General features: G+C 51.3%; 1 pseudogene; it reads right to left on the minus strand.

Annotated features, from left to right (window-relative positions):
• The window catches only part of LOC147412355 (axonemal central pair apparatus protein HYDIN-like), a 51,208-nt pseudogene extending 34,038 nt beyond the window's left edge, over nucleotides 1-17,170 (minus strand).
• Nucleotides 17,171-21,122: the final 3,952 nt, after the last annotated feature.

The raw sequence follows: 21,122 nt of genomic DNA on the forward strand, positions 1-21,122 counted from the left end.
ACACCCTAACCATCAGACTGCTCTTCAGTCAACACTTACTCTTCCAGTGGTCATTCCAACACTTGGGACAACTGAAATAAACAGACTGTAACCAGGAATAAAAATCTGTGCTTTAAAAGTGTTTTGCATAGTTAAGGCCAACACTTGACTGATTACTGCAAGTCCTGGCCAATTAACTTGAGTATATCAAAAGTAAAATAAACACAAAGTGCATTGAGAGCAAAGCACAAACCAACAGGAACTTCTCACACAGGTGACCGCCACAGCATAGTATTAATAGCGATGGCTGGGGCTGGGACAACCACCTGAAAACCTCCTATTGACAGAAAGTAAGACTAAGGCTTGTGCAACTCTACAGAGAAGCTGGCCATTCAAATCCCTGGGGCTCTAGCCCTTTAAGAGACAAAGAATTCCTTTATTTCTAGGAAAAGCAGAAAAGAATTGCCATCGAAACCACCAGAAGACCTTGAGATCTAAAACCACAGGTCAGGCTATTTATTTTGTCGTGGCTTTGGTCAGAAACTTATTCATCAGTGTCACCGGGGTGTTTCTGCACTGTCCTGTTCTAAAATGAATGCTCCAGCAAACTTCATATTCATTTCTTCAGAAAACAAAACAAAACAAAAACCACCTTTAAGAGAAAACCCCACTATATTTCTAGCTCTTTGATGACAAAGGCAGACTTCCAAATAAGAATCATTTCAACCCTGTGCCTGTAGAAAAATTGTTCCTCTGCCTCCTCTGTTGCTATTCAGAGACTTCTAAGCAGCTACGAGTCCCGACCACACAAACGTAACAACTTCAAACACTCCTGGCAGAGGCCTGTTTATTATTTTCCAGTATGACTGTCTGCCAAGTTTCCCTGTCCAGGGTTTGGCTTGGCTTTGTTTGGCTTTTTTTTTTTTTTAAAAAAAAAAGAAAGGAACTGTGTGAGCTAAGCTGTGTCAGGGACTCTCCTTTCAACAGTTCTTGCAGAAAGTGGAAGTGCACCAGCACGTATGCAGACTTGTATCTGAATACGGTTCAAAACCATTACAAGACACAGCACAGTCAAAACTTTAGTCTTCAAAAACCAAAATGCTATGCTGTGAGTCTTGGAAATCATTCACCAGTACAGAATACTCAAAGTTGTTCTTAACACTTGATGAAAAAAGCATAAACCTTAATGAAATCAAGCTGAAATTGATGAACACAGACATCTTTGGCTCCCCTCAAAACACAACCTTTTAATAACACCTTTGGTTTGATGACTTTTCAATGCAATTCTACAGCGCCTGTTTCTAGTCTATTGCCCATCAGTTTAGCTGTACAAATCTGCACACAGCGTTACAGCACAAAGGCACAGATCTGGTGAGGGTTTCTTAGAAGCACTGCTGCACACTGTTATCTTAAATGATGGTCTTGTGATTAAGGCACCTAAAGGCAAGAAAAGGAGGACGAACCCCCCTTCAAATCCCTCGCGACCCTGTACAGGTCATCCAATCCCTCGCTCTATATTCCACATCTAAAATACCAAATTAAGAATTGCTCAAATATTTTAAATTTTTTAAAATCATTTGCTAACTGCATACGTGGCACTCAGACACAAAGGCAGTCAGGCAGTCTGTATGGGCGATAAACACTGAAAACAATTTCTTTGCAGGAGTAGAATTAAAAGCAAGAAAAAAATCAAGAGCCTTTGCAAAGGTTCTGCACACAATTCTCAGCTTTCAATCTGAACACAGTCTGGAAAGGCCAACGTGAAGGAATCATCCTCTGGCGAGAGTTTAATCCAATTTCAAATAACTCCAGTAAAAGCACCCAACAACAGAGATATTGCTTAAAAGGGCAGGGGTTTGACACGGCAAGCCTTTTGATTACTCTTGCTATTAGGAGGTTTTCAGGTCTTGAGGTACAAAACTCTGTTCAGGACATGAACTGGGGAGTTGTGGGGGAGACAAAACCCTGAAGTTATGACTGCATGAACAACAGCAATCACTTCAAAGTTACCATCCTGAAGAACTAAAAACTTAAGCCCATACACGACTCACAAATGAGACCGTGGGTTCTGCTGCTTCTCTCCTACAAATAAGTAACTCTCCTTGACAATTATGCATTAGAAAAATGCAGGGCTCCAATTATTGTTTCTAACTAAAAACATTTGTAGCGTATTTCTAGGAAAAAAGGATTAAGGGTGGAACTCCTGGAGGCAGCCAGACATACACTGATTTTATAGGAATTGTGATCATTCTATACTTTTGAAAAACCACGTTCTCGATGTTATGGAGCCAGACCAGGCAGATCATCTCCTGACAAACTTCCTTGCACCCAACGGAAGGATTGCCCCTTGAAATTTTAATCATGTCTCAACTATTAAGAAACTGTCTTAAAACAAAAAGATAGATCTAATACATGATTTCCCAGAACAACGGCAAGCTAACAAAAATATTTAAATGTGACATTTTTGACACATTCATCCTGTTATTGTGGCTGCTACTGGTCAATAGCCAGGGATCAAGGTCTCTGTTAACACAGACAACTCCAGAACATAATCCTCACATGAATACACTACCTCTAGTGCTAGCAGTACCCTGGTTTGAGGAGCTGAAACAGCAGAATTCCTCTGCAGAGCTTCAGTGTGTGCAGCATTTCAGGACACACAACTGGTAGAAAATCCCCTGCCCTTCTTTAGTTACTCATCGCAGCATCCACAGGCAGCTCACAAAATACTCTGAAACAGTAAACTACTTTCAGCTCCAGAACAGCTCAAACCTCCATTAGGGCTAACAAAGAACTCAGTCATTTGAGGACAACAGACTGAGTCGACCTCCAGAAGAAAAAACCCGAACCAAAACACCCCCCAGCCCTCCTCAGCTCAGCAAATAAATCGCATCAGGCTTTCCCCTCTGCTTCCCCCTGCCCCACAATTCTAAGTGACTTTCTAGTCTAAAGGCACTCACAAATAGCCACACCGTGCCTTTGTCCAAACAAGCCCAATGAAATCAGACGGCTTCAGAAAGCAACATTTACGCCGTGTGACGGCTGCTGCATCAAACCCTCGCACTAGGAAACTCCTGTTCACTATTGCACACCACGAAACATCTAGGATTATTAACAAAACATAAAAGAAAAATCATGCAAGCTACTGGATTTGAAAACTCAGCCATCCACCTTCGAGGAAGGTGCAGATTCAACTGCATGACCAAGCTTCCAGTTTCAACTGATGGCTGCTGCAAAGCAGCTGTAAAAACGGCCAAAGTTTTGTACTACTCAGTTTGAAGCATTACCTGTGCTTCTCCTGACCCTTCTACACCAAATTATCTATCTTCAGATAATAAAAGCATTACGCTGCAATCTTAGTCGCCAAGGTTTCTCCTAAACCAACTTCTTACTAAAGGGTCTTTGGCCAACGCCACTCTGATCTACTGTTACTTTTCCATCACCATTTTATCTCCACAACTTCATTGTCAAATGTATAAGCTTTGGCCTCTCGCCGTCAATGTTCTGCTATCAAAATACCAAGTCCCTGGTCATGAGGGTACTACAAGTAAAAAAATCGAACCGCTCAACCTTTAAAAACTACAGAATTCAAACATCCAGTGAAATTAAATGGTTTACTACGAGACAGATGACTATTGACAGAAACCAGATTATTAATAAAATTAAAATATCGCATTGCTAGTGGTTTCCACAAGAGAATGACATTCTGAAAAAGCCAAAGACTATCTTGGAAAGAATCAGATGTTGCTAAGGTTTTCTTTCAGCAACTCAAGCTCACACAAAACAAGTAAGGTATTTATGGAAGCAACTGAAGAACATGACAAACAAACAGGCTACAGAAAGCCTCCTGAGCCTAAAGAAGAGATGATCAGTTGAAGAAGTGACCTGTTTCTCACTGTGTTTGTGTTTTGTTCTGTTTTTTAAATCTGCCACATAGGCACCTAGATTAGGCAGCTCCACCAAGCTTTCTCCGCCAGCAAAAGTATTTTCTTGTGCACGCATCACCCTGCAGTCAGGCTTGAAGTCTGGCTGGTTTTAGTTTATTTCTGCTGATACACGGGCAAGATGAACACTAGATATCTGGAATTCATTTTATTTACATTTTCACGTCCCTTAACCTAAATATAACCACCCAAATTTTCACGAAAGCAGGCAACACAAAACGTGCTCATAAACTGCACAGTGCTCACGAGAACACTGTCGTTCTCCACTATGTTCAACACCTCTTGGACACTTCTCAGCCAGGGGGACTTTGTTCTCCTTCTCTCCTCTCCCACTGCACAGAGCAATCAACCTCACCTAACACTTCATCTACTTCCACAAGTCTGGAGATAAGAAATTCCAGGGGATGAGTCAGCCCCGTGAACCAAAGCAAGCGAAACCAAAAGGGAGCACCTTGGATCACTGGTCCCTGTTGTTGCAACTCCCACGTCAGCATTTTCTGCAGCCCTGGCTCTCAGCACTCTCTTCCTCCAGCCACCCCCACCCTCCCCCCCACCTCACCTCACATGCTCTGCATCTCCCTTTCCGCTCCCAGCCTTCCTTTCAACACATCCTCCCCTCCTCCTGTTTGTCCACTCGGGCAATCCCTCCTACAAAATCCCACTTCAAAATGACGACTAACAATATTGCCATGCCATCTGTTTTCGTAATATATCACTCTTCCTACACCTTTTAACTCCTCCTTTTATAGAGAACAGAATTCTTTTGGAGTGAGGACTATCCACCATTACACTGTCTAAAACAACTGGTTTCTGTTCTTAAGTCTTTCATCTTTAATATAGCCGTGGTTAAAAACGACTATGTATTTCCTTGATTAGGTTTCCAACTGCTGGCATAAGAACACAAGCTCACCAAAACCTGACATGCTGGCACAACCTCTAAATCCTTAGCAGAGCTTTAGTCTGTTCTTCCCACCTATCCTATGGTGGGTGGTTTTGTTGGTGGGTTTTGGAGGTGTTTCAAGCACCAGACTCAAAACAGAAATCTAGACTGTAAAGGTACTAAATCCATCTCTGCACGGGCATTGCAGGTTCACAAACATACATGTGAATGCACAAATTCCTTAAGAACCATCCATTAAAAAAGAACATAATAAAGAATGACCTGAATTACCATGGCAAGTTAAATTACTTTATGCACAACATATGCCACTCTTCTGAAGTAAAGAAAACATGGGACAATTTAAAACTGTATTTCTGGTACAGAACACCTTCTTAGTCAAATGACGACTTATATTCAGTTATTTTAGATCATTCCTGTGTTTTCTGTTCAGGTAATACATACCATCAAAAATCAGAAAATACAGACCCAGGATTTGTCACTATTACTTTAGTCATACCATACCCAAGATATCTACATAAAAGTTTTCTAAAAGCTACAAAACAAGCCTTGCTGTAATCAGAAATGAAATGCAGCGCGTACACGTTCACCCCAGAGGACGACATGTTAAAAAAAGGAAGAGGTAACAACAAAACACACCCTGGAGAGCTCTAAACCAGATTTGGCTGTTATGCAGCGGAGAGAGAAATGAAACTGAAGTGAGGAGAAGCAGCCTTGCGGTAATGCAACACAGAGGCCAGTCACTAGTGGTGCTCCAGAGGTCAACACTGAGGCCAGTATTGCTGAACACCTTCATTAACGGCCTGGACAGCGAACAGGTGTACCCTCAGCAGGTCTGCAGATGATAACATTTGGAGGAGTGCCTTACACACCAGAGGGTTGTGCTGACATTCAGCAGGACCTCGGCAGGCCGGAGAAACGGGCAGAGAGGAATCTCCTGAAGCCCTACAAGGGGAAATGCAAAGTCCTCACGCGGGGAGGAATAACCCCGTCCCTCACTGCGGGCTGGAGGCAGACTGTCTGGAAAGCAGCTCTGCAGAACAGGACCCGGGGTCCTGGGTGAAGCAGCCAGCAACGCGCCTCGGCCACAAAGGCGGCCAACAGTGTCCCGGGCTGCATTAGGAAGAGCACCAGCAGGTCGAGGGACGTGACCCTTTCCCTCTGCTCAGCACTGGTGAGACACATCTGGAGTGCTGGGCCCAGGTCTAGGCTCCCCAGTACAAGGCAAACACGGACATACTGGAGCCCGATGAAGGGCTTGGAGCATCAGACATACAAGGGAAGGCTGTGTGAGCCAGGATTTTGTAGCCTCAAGAAGGACTGGGGGCGGCGGGAAAGAATCTTATCGATGCGTATAAAAACCTGATGGGAAGCAGTAAAAAAGAGTGGGTCTGACTCACCCAAGTGGTGCCCAGTGAACAGACAAGAGGCAACAGGCACAACTGGAAACACAAGAAACTTAAAAAGGAAGTTTTGGGTGGGTTTGGTATCTTTCTTTCTTTTTTTTTCCCCCCTCTTGCTGTTTGTTTTGTTTTTCTGTGAGGGTGGTCAAACACTGGAACTTACCCAGACAGGCTGTGGCGTTTCCATCCCTGGAGCTGGTCTAGGTGACCCTGATGGGAGCAGGGCGCTTGGACTAACTAAATGATCTCTAGAGGTCCCTTCCAACCTGAACATTAATCTGAGGGTAAAAAACCCACTTCTGTGGTAGGAAACAGAGGAACAGATAATACTCGCAGCAGAACTGGGTTGGTTTTCCTGCTGCTATTTACACCTAACAGTAAAGATGATTAAGCCTCAGTACTACAAAGCTAATTCAAACAGCCTAAAAGTCAAAATAGTTGATACCAAGTATTTATAAAACCAGCTTCATTTTACCTCAATGTAAGAAACTGCCAGACAACCTCAGGCTCTACAGTTTTTAATAATGAATAGTTACTCATGCATTGCATAAATATTATTACATCATATCTCGTATGTATGCAAAATCAGAACTACAATAAAATAGGTTCCTCTGTTTCAATATTGTATCAATTAACCCACTCATCTACTTAATTTGGAGCTGTAGATGCATCAGGTCACAACAGCTTTAACATCTCACATGCCTCTGTGTCTAAACAGGGAACAGACAGACCATTCTAAATACAAAAAAACCCAACCCAACAACAACAAAAACCCCAACAAAAAAACTTGCTCTACTATAATAACTGGGTGAGAGGGAAAGATACCATTACTGTGCTTTTCTATTATGTTTTTGTCCTGCCTAACATCTAACGTACATATCAACACCTCACTTTCAAGATGTAAGTCAATAAAACACGCAGAAATACCTTCATCCCCAAGGTCAGCATTACACAACGTGAGTATAAAATGGATCACAACAAGGATGCTGAACACGGCTCACATCTCAAAGAACACGGCTTTTTTTCCAACTCAGTAATTAATGCATGAGTAAACTACAATAAGTATTACATTCATTTTCCTAAATATTAAACCCATTAGAAATTTGTTCTGACGGTCAGAAACACACTTGAGACACGGGAAGACTGTAACCCTGAGCCCATGGAGAAGGGGCAACGAAGAAGTGGGATGTGACATGAGGAAGTCTCGGGGGCAACACGGGCCAGGGGTTAGGACGTTCCCTTCTGCAGCGCAGCACCAGTGCCCGCCGTTGTAGGCAGTTTGTACCACGCTAGCGTAGGACCACCATAAAACCCCCACTTTGCAAGTCCTGCACAAGTCTCCCTTGTGACTACGCCCAGAGGTTTCCCCTCGCACACTCACCCCTTCGCCACCCGCCCCGCAGGAACACACCTCCTGCTGTGCCGCCTCCACCCCCGCGCCCACAGACTGACCCCCCAGGTGACAACCCAGGAATCATTTACAGCCACATGAAACATCTGAATTCGAATTACTTCACATCTCCAGCTTCTGACTAGCAGCACGAAATTCAGTGGCTTTAATTGTGAAACAACCTTTCCTAATTCTAAGCTGCTGAAATAGGCTGCTGAGTCAGCACCATGTAAAAACTTAAGTCTTACGCTAAAGGGGGAGATGAAAACACAGGAATTTGTGCCCCCCTGTGCTGCACAGTAATCCCACCCCGAAATTCCACTCCCCGTGGCTGAGCGTAGGCTGTATCTAACAGACCCCAGCCTGGCACGAGCAAACCTGTCCCCACGGCATTCCAGAAGTCTGGGCAGAGACCGACTGCTGCTCCTGGCCCCGGCAACTCGGACCCAGGGGTCTCCCTCTTCACCACCTGACGTTGCCCTTGGCAAGCGAGCCCTGGTTTGAACACCTCCCCAGCAACCCACCAGCACAACTGGTCTTGTACCAGACAGCTGCCCTTTTTCCTCACAGAAGCAAGGGGCTCAAGGAACTGGAAGACCAGCAGCCAATTATCTTTCCTAATCACAAAACAACCCCGCAGACCTTTACTTCAGCTGATGGCAAACTCCTTCCATTCACAGCTCAGTCCTTGCACAGTCCTCACCATCCTCCAGGAAAGTGGGTGGGCCTGGAAATAACTGGGTTCTCTGGACATACACACACTCTTCACCTTGAAGGTGTACTGATAGCTACACCCACAAGGTACCCCAGGGGTCACAGCATACAGGCCTGTTCTTCTGCCAGAATAAAACACACAGCGCACACCCAGAAACCTGTACCGTGAACTCTGGTCTGAGAATCAGAGCTTTTAAAATCCCCAGTTGCTGACACTGCTGAACTGGTAAAGCACGGTAGAGGTCTAAAGCTTTTCCAAGAAACTTCTCTGCCTACGTTGTATTTACGTGCACAGGCTACAGGTATTTAGAGGTTCTTATTCGTGAGTGCCTAAATTTTAACCAAACCTTCTGAAGCACAGCAAGTTCTCCACTACTTCAGGGTTCTTTGTTTTCGAGGAGACTTTCACACTTTGAATCAGCCTGTCTCTAGCTAGATGAAGCTAGCCATTTCTATACCCCTTCATTGCCAAAAAAGCTTGTTTCATGTCCCCCCGAGATGAAGGTGTTTGTTAACTGACCTGCTCCCGTCTCTCCAATCCCACACGTGGGACCAGTCCATAAGTATCGCCTCGGGGTTGCTCAGCCACAGCTTTCCAGGCTCAGCTTCTCCTCGTCCACCAAGCACCTCGTAAAAAAAGACGTAATTACAAAAGTTACTGCCTTTGCAAAGTTGTGGGATTCTAACTGGGCAGAAAAGTTCCCCAAGTCATCATACTACCCAGTGTTACAGCACCCTCAAACACAGGGCTCAACTGGCGGTTCACAGGAAGGCCGAACACTCCTGCCTCGAGCACAGCCACACTCAGAAGCACCAGGAACACCTTTGGGGGCTGTAGCAGTTTGGGCTGTCTAATTGCAGTCCACGGGCCTCAGTCCGTTAGAGTTTGCATCCAGCAGCGTGCCTGGCTACGTCACCCCTGAGCCATGACTTTTCCCAGTCCTTCCCCCTCCACCTCTACCAGGAGAGTTGTTTCAAGGGACACAGGAAAAGTTGTGTTTAAAAAAATCCAAACAAAACCACAAAACAAAATAAAACAAGAGATAATTCTAAAGCCTCACTGATTGATGTGAGCGAGCTTAAAGCTTTGCAGAAACTTCAGGCAAAGCACCTAGAAACTGAAATGGCTATTTTTATCTTCTTTGCTGGAGGCACCTACACAAAACTGTTTAGAAACTCCACCCAAAAGGGAGCGATTCCTAGGTACTGCCTTTTTATTTGGGTTGAGGTTTGGGAAACCGTAGAACAGTAGGTACACCAGAGACATCAGAGAGGACTTCTCTGAAGGAAGGTGAGGCTAAGAACGCTTCTGAACACACTGCGAATGGTCAACACAGCATCAAATTGGGACTGCAGACAGTAAAACAGTGTTGAGTCCTTCATACCAAGTAAAATACCATCTCCCCTCAAAACCCACACCGACAAGCAGCAAGGGTTACTGACACTGGCATTACTGAAGCTACAGAGAACTGTGCCTGCTGCAGCTCAACAGCTGAAATTTTTACCTCACCTACAAAGCCAAAAGCTAGAACATTATCTTCCCATGGAACATACTTATTTGCCACTTAAGAGGCCACCTGAATGCAAAACCATCGGCTCCGTTCCCGCAGCTTTCAACAGCGAGGGTTCTCCTAAGGAAAACCCACTGTGTGCTGTAAGAAAGCACAACCAGGGGCATTGATTGTCATTTTGCTTCAGTTAAACACAACCGCATCTCCGAGTCCAACGATTCAGCTCTGCCCTCCCTCGCTTCCCGGCGAGGTGACCTCGAGTACGGCGTCACGGCCAAGGTGACAAGTCCCGAAAGCTGCGGCTTCCCAGTTCAGCTCCCAGCCCCCACGGTCTGCAGTTACGGCAAGGGCCGTCAAGCACTTCCCTCCCTCCCTCCCTCCCTGCCTCCCCCCCCGGCAGCGCCGAGATGAAACCCTCTCACCTCCACCCCGCCGCGGCCGTCCCCGGCAGGCGGCTCTCCGAAGGCACGGGGCGGCCAGGGAAGGGGAGCGGGCCCGGCGGCAGGGACGCAGAGAGCGGGACCGGAGGCCCCGCGGGCGGACGCCGCGTTACCTCGCTCCCCTCCGGGGCCCCGCAGCGGCGCTCCCGCCGGGAGAGGCCTCCCGGCCGCGGGGCTGCAGCTCCCTCGGCCCGGGCCGGGGCTGGTGTCGCGGCAGCCGCAGCGCCGGCCCCGCCGCCGGACGGCGAGGCGGCCCCGGCAGCGCCTCTTCCCCCGGGCTCTCACCGCAAGTGCGAGCGGCGCAAGAGCGCAGGCGCCGGCGCGGCGCGGGGAGGGCGGCCCGGGGCGGGGGGGGTCGGGGGTCGGGGCCGGGGCGGCCCCTCCGCTGCCCGGGGGAGGGCGGGCGCGTCCGGGCCGCGTCTCCCGCCGTGCCGGCGCCTGCGGGACAACGGTCCCGGGGCTGCGAGCGTCCCGCCGGTTGCTTCCGCCTTCGGTCCCCGCTGCGGCGATGAACGCGCTCGCGGGGCGGCGGGCGGGAGGCACGCGCGGCTCCGAGACAAAGCCGCGATCGGGCACAGGGTCATCGGCCACCGCCGGGGCTTGGGGCCTGACCCCCCCCTCTGACGAGGCTGCAGAGCTGGCAGGTAGGAGGTGCCCTTGGGCCAGCGCCTTGTAGCTCCTTTTTAGCTGTTTTTCATCTCCAAACGGAGCGCGCGAGCTGGGGAGGCTCGTGTGGCGCCGTGGGGGATGTGGCTGGGGAGCTGACGTAGGCAGGATCTCCCTGCGGTTCCTTCCCTCGGGCAGAAATCAATCTGAAACTCGACTTTCCCGGGTGAGTTCGCCTTCCCGGTGGCAGCGTGGGATCCAGGAGCAGCGTCGTGAGTGATAAACCTCATGTTCGCCTCCGTGGTCAGAGCTGAGGCTTCTGCTTACCCGCTTCAAACACCCCCCCCGCCCCCCGTTCTTTTTTACCTTCCAATCTAGAATTTATTTTCCTCTGTGAGAGAAGGGGAAAGTACTGTTTCTGGGAGGTACATAGTGGTAAGGGGATGGCACGACTTGCAACTGACGAAACGGTTTCAACCATTGAGTCTTGACGGTGCTGTAAGCCTTTGTGTTCTGTCTTGAGGGTCACTGCTTTTTAAACAAGATCGAGCTCGTTTTATACTTTAGATATAGGGAGGAAAGGATTGTAGAAGAGTTGGATTAGTGGGACAACAAGAGGAGGTAACTCATCCTACTTCTACTTACGGGAGAGGGAGTGGGGAGAGGGGGTGGTTTGTGGGGGTTTTTTTGTACTTGATATTGATGTCCTCAACTTGATCGTCATTTAAAAATGCAGCCAACAAATGAACCAAACCCAAAATCCACAACCAAAAACAACCAACAACAAAAAAAAAACAAACAAACCCAAAAACCCAAACTGGTTTGGATTTTGCGTTTCAGTGGGGTTTTTTTCACTATGGTAAAAATTCTTGTTTTAAGACAGCTTATAGTAGCTTCTCAGTACCTCCCTACTTCTGGCAAATTTGGAAAATTCAAGCCTTGTTCTACACCTATTATGTTCTTAAGTTTAGGCTGTAGAAGTTGTAGGCATTTGAGCATCTGAAACTTGGGCCATTTTTTGGTTTAAGTGTATGTTTTAAGAAAGTTTTAGTCCTGTGTTTAGTGCCATTTGTGTTCAGAAAAATCACAGAATCACACGCTCTGCTGACTTGTGCGTCTGTGTATCTCTTTAAATGTGTGTTTTGAAGCTTAATTTGCCTCTGCATAGTTAAAATCTTGATGTTTACCCAAACTGAGTTTTTCGTGAGGCCACTTCACCTCCAGAGCCTGGGAAGCATTTGCTGAAGCAGTGCTGTAACTGACTCAAAGAAAACTCACTGACAACTCAGTGTTATTAAGCAGGGATTCTGTATTACGGTGCCGGGCAGCACGGGGGATGGCTCCTTCCACCCGTGCTCCAACGGGTTAGCAAAACACATCAGTTCCTATACACAAAAATCGTATGTTTGTGAAAACGAATTTGTGAAACATACCTTTGTGTAGAAACTGGAGTCAAATTAAAAAAATCCAAAGCCAACTGAAAGACTAGACGAGGTCATAGGCTTTGAGCAGGGAGGTTGGACTAGATGGTCTCCAGAAGCTCCTTCCAACCTCAACTGTTCTGTCAATCTGTTCTGTGACAGAAGAATTGCATTTAATAAACCTGCATTAAAAGAGGTTTATCCAACTAGTTTGTATTTCAGATTTTGTTCCTTGTTTTGTTGAAATTTTTTAACTCATTCTGTTGTCTTCAATGACAAGAAGGAATACCTGAGTCATTTCCACGTAGTAGAAATTAATGGAATCAAAACTAAAACCAAGTTTTCAGCTCTTCCTCAGTGTTGAAAGTTTTACAAGACCTTTTTTAAAGGTGTTTTTTTCTTTTATTTTATTAAGCTATCTTGAATATTCCATAGTAGACTAAACAAATCTAAGAGGGAGATGGTCATAGACCTAGGGATTATTAGTCAGATGACTGAAGAACTTGCTGAACACTAGAAAAAAGAAAACAAAACCAACCCAAACCCCTCGCTCTTGCCAGATCCGGTCCCTGAGCACCTCATCACACACCTGAGCTCAGCACTGGACACAGCTTAGTGCAAGGCAGCAGCAGCAGCTCATGCTGCTGCAGAGCTACACTTTCAAACCCCAACCTGTTTGTGAGGTAGCAGGGTCTGGTTAAAGCTGCTGGTTCTCTGAGTTCATTGATAACGTCAGAGTTAAAGAAATTAGACCGAAGCCATTCAGTACAATACTTGAATGTGTAGTGCGTCAGGCAGAGGGCTTTTGAGCCGTGATTGAGTTGCTTACAAAGAACAGAATCAGGATTACATGGGGCTGTTCTTTGATATTTTGGGATTTTCAGTCCTTTGCCACCCATGTGTGTAATTTTCAGCTATTTTCTTTTTTATTGTGAATGGACACAGTGAATACCTGGCTATCAGTGCTTTTAAAGCCTTACTAAAGCATTGAGTAATAAATAAATAGGGCTGGTTTTTCTCATGTTGCTACCTCCACATGCAACATTTTGTGATGTCTCAAACAAGGTGACAGTTCTTAAACTTTTGGGTTTTTATGCTTCCTATACTACTTGTGGCATCCTCAGGCAGAAAGCACGATACCCAGAGCAAAGCAGCAGACTTTTGAACTGGGCTAACTTGGATTCTTCCCTTAGTTCTCTTGCTGCAAAGCACGTTCTAGTTACTCCTCATGGTTAAAAGCTTGGAGGCACAATTACCAGCTGACACAGCTCCCGTGTCATTTCTCTGTTTTCCCAGATGTTGAAATCATAATGCAGTGCCTCATTCCTGGAATGATGACCGGGAAAATGCTCACCAGCTGCATGTTATACTGTGTTTTCTTCAGTGTTCTGCAAGTCCAACAAAAATACAGTTCAGTAAACGCTTGTTCCCTGACTGCAGCATGGCCATCCGCACATGTTGTTGCAGCCTGTTGGGTGTTTATTTTTCCATAGGTAAAAATTAGAAGTACTTGATTTTCAGTTATTAGGGCTAAATGATGAGGAAACGCATGGAAAAGTTCCACTGTATGTGATAGAAAATGTACCTTAAAAGCGAGAGCGTGGCTGTTTATTTTGGAAAACTGGTTGTCTGTGCTTTAAATTCAGGAAATGTGAGTGTGTACTCGCACAGTTGGATACAGCCGTGTTTACTCTGCATTTCTGAAATTACAGTGACTGTATCCAACCTGTTGTGCAGTATCGTGTGGAGTCCCTGGTGCTGCGTATTGCAAAGCCAACGAATTGTGTTCCTGGGACACCCAGCACCCAGCAGCGAGCTCAAGGGAAAGCCCTGCGACGTGCTCCCTCAGTACCGGAGCCAGAATCCCGCTCCTGCAGCAGTGCTGTTCTCGTGTGAGCCTTCCAGCCGTTAGAGCCTTCCGCTGGGATAGCGCACAGCTACTGGTTTTCAGCCTGCCTGGGACAGGTTGAAAGCTTAGGGAAGTGAGTGGTTCATCTTTTCTCACAAACTTGAATTCCCTGGAGACTTTAGCATCTTTTCAGAGGTACTGAGAACCCTTGGGTGTCATTGGAAACCAGGGGCAGGTGTGAATAGCACCATTTTCTGCTACACAATAGAGATGATAAAAGTCTACCCTGTGGGTGTGTGCATGCACACACACATACCTATGCACATCAATAGGTATTTTTAATTAAAAATAGAATTAGACTCTGTTCTGTTAAAAAAAAAATCAGCTCTGTATGTCCATGTGTGTACAGCTGTCCCATTCTTGTGGTGAGGCCGGTTTTCCCTGTTGCTTCAGAATAACTTAGAATGTCACATAAATGTACTCCCTGTTTTCCAAACTGGACTGGTATTATTCGGCTGTATGTTAATAAATGATTGTTGTTCTCTTTTAACAGTTGTAGTTCATTCTGGTCTTAACTATGCAAAATGGAAAGATACAATGAGTTACTCTGTGTGGCCTCTCTTATGGAGCTTAACAGCGATTCTGTTGATTGGAAATCTCATGGGTCATTATAACGTGTTATTTTTAATTGTACGTTGCTAAGAAATTTTGAATGACAGTATGTTTGTTTATAGCTGAGATTATAATTGTGACTGTATCCTTGCTGGTGTTACCAGCATTTAATGTGAGTTGGTGGGTTTCCTTGCTCAGGCTGTAAATGAAAGAATTGTCTTCATATTTCATTTTCCTCTCTGTCAGACAGGATGCATTCCAATCTGGCCGTGCATCTCTCAGAGCACTTCCTGACTGACTTTACCAGATTAGAGATGATACCCCAGTGTCACCCAGTGGAGGAGCTTTTGTCAAGGTGACGCTATCAGGGCTCTGTGACAGGCACTTTCCCTTCCTGTTGGCCGAGCAGCTGAACATCAACTTGATCTTGTAGTTTCTATTTTGCTGCATTACGAGCAGACAGAAGGGGGGGAGGTTCAGTCTCCCATTTCCCCATGTTTTTTGGTATTTGTCAGACAGCTGAACTTCTGGCAGTTCAGGAAATATTTACACTTTATGCTTTCATGTACCCTGAAGGCTCATTTCATCAATAATTAAACTGTGTTTTACTTGTGCAGTTTGGGGATCAAACAGTAATTATCTGTGTGTAACACGTCATTCTTCTTCTGCCTGTAGAGCAGAATGTTTTCCTAGACAAAGTGTCGTGGTTCGGGAGATGAAACTCCCTGACCTCTTTCTGTTGTTCTCATTTTATATGAGGTGTCTGCTGGCTGCTTGGTAAGGAAGTAATAAATATGGCCTGGAGCTCTTTCAAATAATTAGCCAATCACCAGCATACACCTATTTAATGTAAACCAGAAACTTCAAGTAAAGAATATTTGCAGAATTTTTAAACAGTGTTCCTTTAGCATTTAACATTTTGAGAATGAACAGGTAAGTCTTGAAGTCCCGTTTCAGTTAACAAGGGTATCTAACCAGTGGGTGAGTGGGGCTGAGGAGAACAAAGAACAACAAGCTGTTTACCCTGCCCTTGAGAGCTTTGCCTGCATTCGGGGTTGCTCGTGGTAGTTGTGGGAAGAGCCAAACCGTTGGTGCCTGAGGCACCTTGCACATTAATTTGTCCTCTGAACAGCGATTATCTTAACAGTTCTAGGGTTTGCTTTTACTGCTCACTCTTTAGGTTGGGCTTTTGAACGTGATTTTTTCCTTGGTTCCCTTTGTGGCAGCCTTCAAGAAGAAAGGGTGTGCTGGCGGGAGTGCTGGGAGGGATCTTGGAGCCGAGGACGGCGGTGAAACGGCCCGTGAAGGCTTATGAGCCTGACAAGGCTGTGACTGGAATGCCTGCAGCTCGGCAGTCGGGTCTGGAATTTACAGCTGACGTCACGTGCGGTGCCAGCGGTGCTGATGGCTCTGGAGGAGGGCCGGCGGGGGCGGGGCGGCGCTGCCGCGGCGGGGGCCGCCGCTGGGGAGAGCGGGGCCGGCCCGGGCCTGGGCTGGCGGCCGGGCTGGGCGGCGGAGAGCGGCGGAGCCACCGGCTGCTCGCTGGGGGCTGCTGGGGAGCGGCGGCCCCGGCCCCGGCGGCGTCGCGGGGCTCCCGGCGGGCGGGCGGTGCCGGACTCCGCTGCCCGGGGTGCGGGCTGGTGCCCGCGGGGCAGGAGGAGCCGTCGGCCGAGCGGGAGCGCCGGGGACCGGGGCAGGCGGGGCCGCGGTGCCCGCGGCGGGGCCGGGGCAGGGGCGTCTTTGGGCTTCGGGTAGCGGCGGGGGGGGCGGTAGGCGGCGGCAGCGACCGTGCGGGAGCCGCCCGGCCCGGCCCGGGTGCGGGGAGGGGAGGGGCCCCCCGGGTGGCGAGCGGTTTCGCTGCGGGTGTGGAGCGAAGGGCGCGGTAGAGGTTTCCGCGAGGCTGCCCCGTCCGTGCGGGCCAGGCGGTCTGGGAGCCGTTCCGGCTCGGCCCCGCTCTCTCCCGAGCCAGGGCCCCCAGGGGTGCGCCCTGGGGCTCCGGTGGCTTCGCGTCAGGGTCGGGACGGGCCGTGGCGAGGAGTGAGGCGGCTCCGACATGGCCGGGCTGGAGCTTGGGTCAGCCCGTCCTGCTCTCCCCGCCTGGGAGCCTTGTGGGGGAAAAAACAGCTTGTCCCGCGCTTTTTTCTTTTTCTTTTTCTTTTTTTTTTTTTTTTTTTTTTTCTTTGATGACCAAAGGACGATGGCTTTGTGCTGGCATCAGAGCCGATAATCCCGGGAAGTTTTCATTCCCGCTGAGCAGTGCTCGCACAGCGTCCGGGTCTTTTCTGCTTCTCCCACTGCCCCAGCAGCGAGCAGGCCGGCCGTGCGGAAGAATTTGGGAGGGGACAGAGCCGGCACAGCGGGCCCCAGCTGACCGAAGGACTGTGCCGTACCGTGTGACGTCATGCTCGGCAGTAAAGAGCTGGGGGAAGAAGAAGGAAGGGGGACACGTTGGGAGCGGTGGCGTTTGTCTGCCCAAGTACCCGTAAGGCGTGGTGGAGCCCGGCTCTCCTGGAGGGGGCTGCACGCCTGCCTGCCGGTGGGAAGGGGTGACTGGAGTCCTTGTCTCGCTTTGCCTGTGTGCGCAGCTTTTGCTTTGCCTCTTAAACGGCCTTTATCTCCACCCACGAGTTCTCTCACTTTTACCCCTCCGATTCTCTCCGCCGTCCCACCGGGGGGAAGTGAGCGAGCGGCTGTGTGGGGCTGAGCTCCCGGCGGCGGTTAAACGGCAACTGTGCCGACGGCTGCTGTTCCTGCCCAGAGGAAAAGCCGGCAGGGGATTAGGTCTGGAAGAGGCGCGGGCTGTTGGTTTTGCTGTTCAAAGTGCAGGCAAGGATAACGAAGGGGTTATGACTGCGAGGGCAGAAGCAGGGTGGGGGCGCTTTGGGAGAAGCCCCGGGCTGCGACACTGCGAAAGTTGGGCAAGTTCCTCCCCGCGGGGCAGGGGGAGGCTGCAGCCGCTCGCCGCGACCCTCTGCGTGAGAGCCCGGCCGGGAGCCGCTGCGCCTCGCCTGCTCGTCGCTGCGGGGGGAGATGCTGCAGCCCAGGAGGTCCCGTCGGGTCTGGTTCAGCATCGGCTGGGGCAGAGCCCAGGCGCTGACGAACCTCCTTTCCCCGCGGCGAACGCGCAGAGACGCCCCGGCCCCCGCGGTGCTGCCGCTGGTCGTGTCCGTCTGAGCGAGAGGGGTGCGCAGCGCGGTTCCCGGGACAGAGCGGGCCCCCGGGGAGCCCCTGCTGGCGCCTGGTCTGCCCGTGCGTGAGCCGGGCTGTGCCGGCGAAGGACGATTTGAGAGAGGCACCTCTGTCTGTCAGGGATTTGAACTCTCCCTCACTGTCAGCAGTTCTGACTGAAATAGCGGAGCTGTTGCGTTCCAGGGTGCGGAGCGAGGGCCGCGGTAGCTGTCTGTGCTGCCCCGGGGCGCTCCGGTGCTGGTTTCTGCCGCCCGCCGCGGTGGAGCTGCGGGACCGTCCCCGCTCCGCCGAGGGGAGCCTTGCCGGGCCGGAGGCTGAGCACGGGCCTCGGGTGCCGAACGGCCGGAGGAGTGACAGGGGGTCGTGGCTGTGGAACGCTCCTGCGGCGCCTCGGTCTGGTCGGGGGCGTTTCCAGCCCCCACAGCCCAACACCCGCCCTGCCGGTCTCCTCCCTCCCGCCCTGCCCCGCCCGCCCCCGCGCTCCCAGCGGAGCCGCAGCCGGCGGGGACTCGCCCGGCGCCCGGCACGTCCCGCCCGGCGCCCCCAGCCGCCAGCCGGGCTCGGCTCTGCCGCGGGCGGACCGGCCCCGGGAGCGGCGGGGAGCAGGGGCGGGAGGCGGGGGCGGCAGCGGGACCCCCCGAGCCCCGCGTCCGCGGGAGGGGCCGGCGGGAGCGGCTGCCGTGAGCGGCTGCCGTGAGCGCTCCGCTCTCCGCACGCCTCCGCGGGGCGCGCTGGCGCGGGCGGTTTGCGGGCAGAGAGCGGGGTGTCTGTGAGGGGCCGAGCGCGGTTTGGGGGGAGGTGGCAGCCGCTCCGGCCGGAGTCGGTCACTGCCGAGCCGCGCCGTCGTTAAAAGGATTCGGGCCTCGGGGTGCGAGCCCTCGGCCCTGCCCCCTCGGCGTGTCCCCTGAGCTCGGCCGTCCCTCGCCCCCCCCCGAGCGGGAGCGCGGCCGGGGACGGAGCGGAGCGGGCTCCCCGGCACCCCGCGCCCCGCAGGCGCCTTTCGGGTGCGTCATTAGTGAGAATAATATCCGTTCTTTTTGTAGCGAGATTGAGGATGGATGGGGGAAAGCGATGGGAAATAATCGCCTTTTTTCCGGTGGAAATAAGGAAACGTGAAAATCATGCACTGGGGCGCGGGGGCGGGGGGTCGGGAGGGAGGGAGGAGAAAAGCGTTTGTAATTTGAAACAGAAAGAAAAGGCTTTTATTGGGAAAAATACGTCTCTGATCAAATCTGTCTAAATTAAATGCTGTCTACAAACCAGAAGTCACCAACCAGCAAAATGTATACGCGCTCAGTTCGGTTTCCCCTTAGTTTCATAGTTTTGCTTCCGACTCGAAATTTCCAAGTGATTACCGCTCCTGATGTCAAGGCTGAAAGAGCATTTTCTGTAAACGTTCGGTTTATAAGTACAGGGAGAAACACGTATTTGGGGATCCTGATATTCAGGCAAAGGCGCCAAGAAGAAACCAGCTGCCGGCGGCGGAAGAACAAATGAACGGGAGAGAAAGATGCGGGGGATGCCCTGAGAATAAAGCAATCGCTACAGAGATATTTAGATGTATTTAATGGGATGCGTTATTCAAAAGCCCTGCTGACTGGTCTAATCATTTAGAATCGCCTGTTTTCCTAAAAACTTTACCAAATATTTACACTCAATAAACATTAATCGATTAACAAGCCGGTCATGCTCTTACAGGACCTTTCCTGCGCTCCCGCCATCGCGCTGTCCCCGCACGTCTCCACCGTTTTGTCGTTTTGACAAAGTATAAACGGAGCCCTTCAGGCGGTGGTGTTTATAAACCGGCTCGTCTGGGCTTGGACTGAGTCTGTCCGTCCATCCACATCACCAGATAGAATAATAGTAACGAATCAGACAGGGAAGATCCGGGCTGAACCATCGGCCTTTTCCTTTTTTTTCCCCCAGGGGTACTGAAGTCCCGAATCACCAATTCTTTTGACTTTCTGGCCGTTGATCCACGGGAATTCGTAGTTCAACGACAAAGGTAACAACAAAACAGTATTCGACTGTTCGACAGCTGGAGGAAAAGGGTAACTCCTGTGTACGAGCTGCTGCTGAGCTTGGCCAGATTGAGGGGAAAAAAGGGCGAACAGCCCGGCGGGGTGACGTCAGGCGCACCCAGCGCGCTGTCCGGGCTCCGGGGCTCCTTTCCCGGCGGGCCGGCAGGAGCCCCGGCGGGCGGCAGCCGCTGCGCTCTCTCCCCCTGCGCAGCCCGCGCCCTCCCGGCCCGGCCTCCCGCTCTCCCCCGCGGCTCCTCTGGCTGCCGGTGGCGGGACCCGGCTCCCACGGCCGTTCCCGGCTCGCTGTCCCGGGCAAGGCCGGCACCGCGCGCGGGCTCCGGCGGCGGATCCCGCTGCCCCTTCCGAGGCGCGGTGAGACCCGAGTCCTCCGGCCGAGGCGGGGGAAGCCGCGCTCGGCGCCGCTCCTCGGGGCCGGGCCGGGGGCCGGGTGCGGAGCGGAGCGATGCTCTCCCTGAGCCCGCCCGGGGCCCCGCTGCTCCTCCGGCCCCGCTGCCAGGGGCGGCCCGGAGCCCCCCGGGAGAGCCGAGCGCTGGGCGGGCGGCCGGGCCGTCCCCGCCGCTCGGGGGAAGGGAGGGGAGCGGCGGGGCCGGCGGAGGCCGAGCTCCCGTGGGAAGACCCGCCCGTCCCCGTCTCCCCATCCCGGGGCAGCGCCGGCGGGGCTCGCTGCTGCCCACCCTGCCCTCCCCGGGCGTTTGCGGGGCGGACGGACACCCGCCGCCGGGGATGCTCCCGCCGCGCCCCGGTCCCGCCGTGCCCGGGGCGGGGGGACTCTCGCCCCTGCAGCCCCCGCAAACCCCCTCTTTTCTTTGCCCCCCCGGCGCCGCCATAAAAGGTGGAGTTCTGCAGGGGGTGCGGCGGGGACGGGCGCGGGTGCCCCCGAGGGAGAGGCGACTGCTGCCGGGCGGCCGCTGGCCTCGCCGGGACCGGCGAGGGGCCCGATCCCGTCCGGCCGCGACTTGCCGGCCGAAGCTCTCCCCTCCCGCTGGCAGCGCTTCGCCGGCGCTGTCGTGCCGACCCGGCGCTCCGCTGTGACGAGCTTTAGCGGCAGCGGCGCTTCCCCGCCCGCTCGTCCCCTCTTCCCGGCCCCGCCGTAGATTACCCCGGGCCGGCCCGGGAAACGCCTG

The sequence above is a fragment of the Leptosomus discolor genome, unplaced genomic scaffold, assembly GCF_034619465.1.
Source record: "Leptosomus discolor isolate bLepDis1 unplaced genomic scaffold, bLepDis1.hap2 HAP2_SCAFFOLD_43, whole genome shotgun sequence".
Lineage (NCBI taxonomy): Eukaryota > Metazoa > Chordata > Aves > Leptosomiformes > Leptosomidae > Leptosomus > Leptosomus discolor.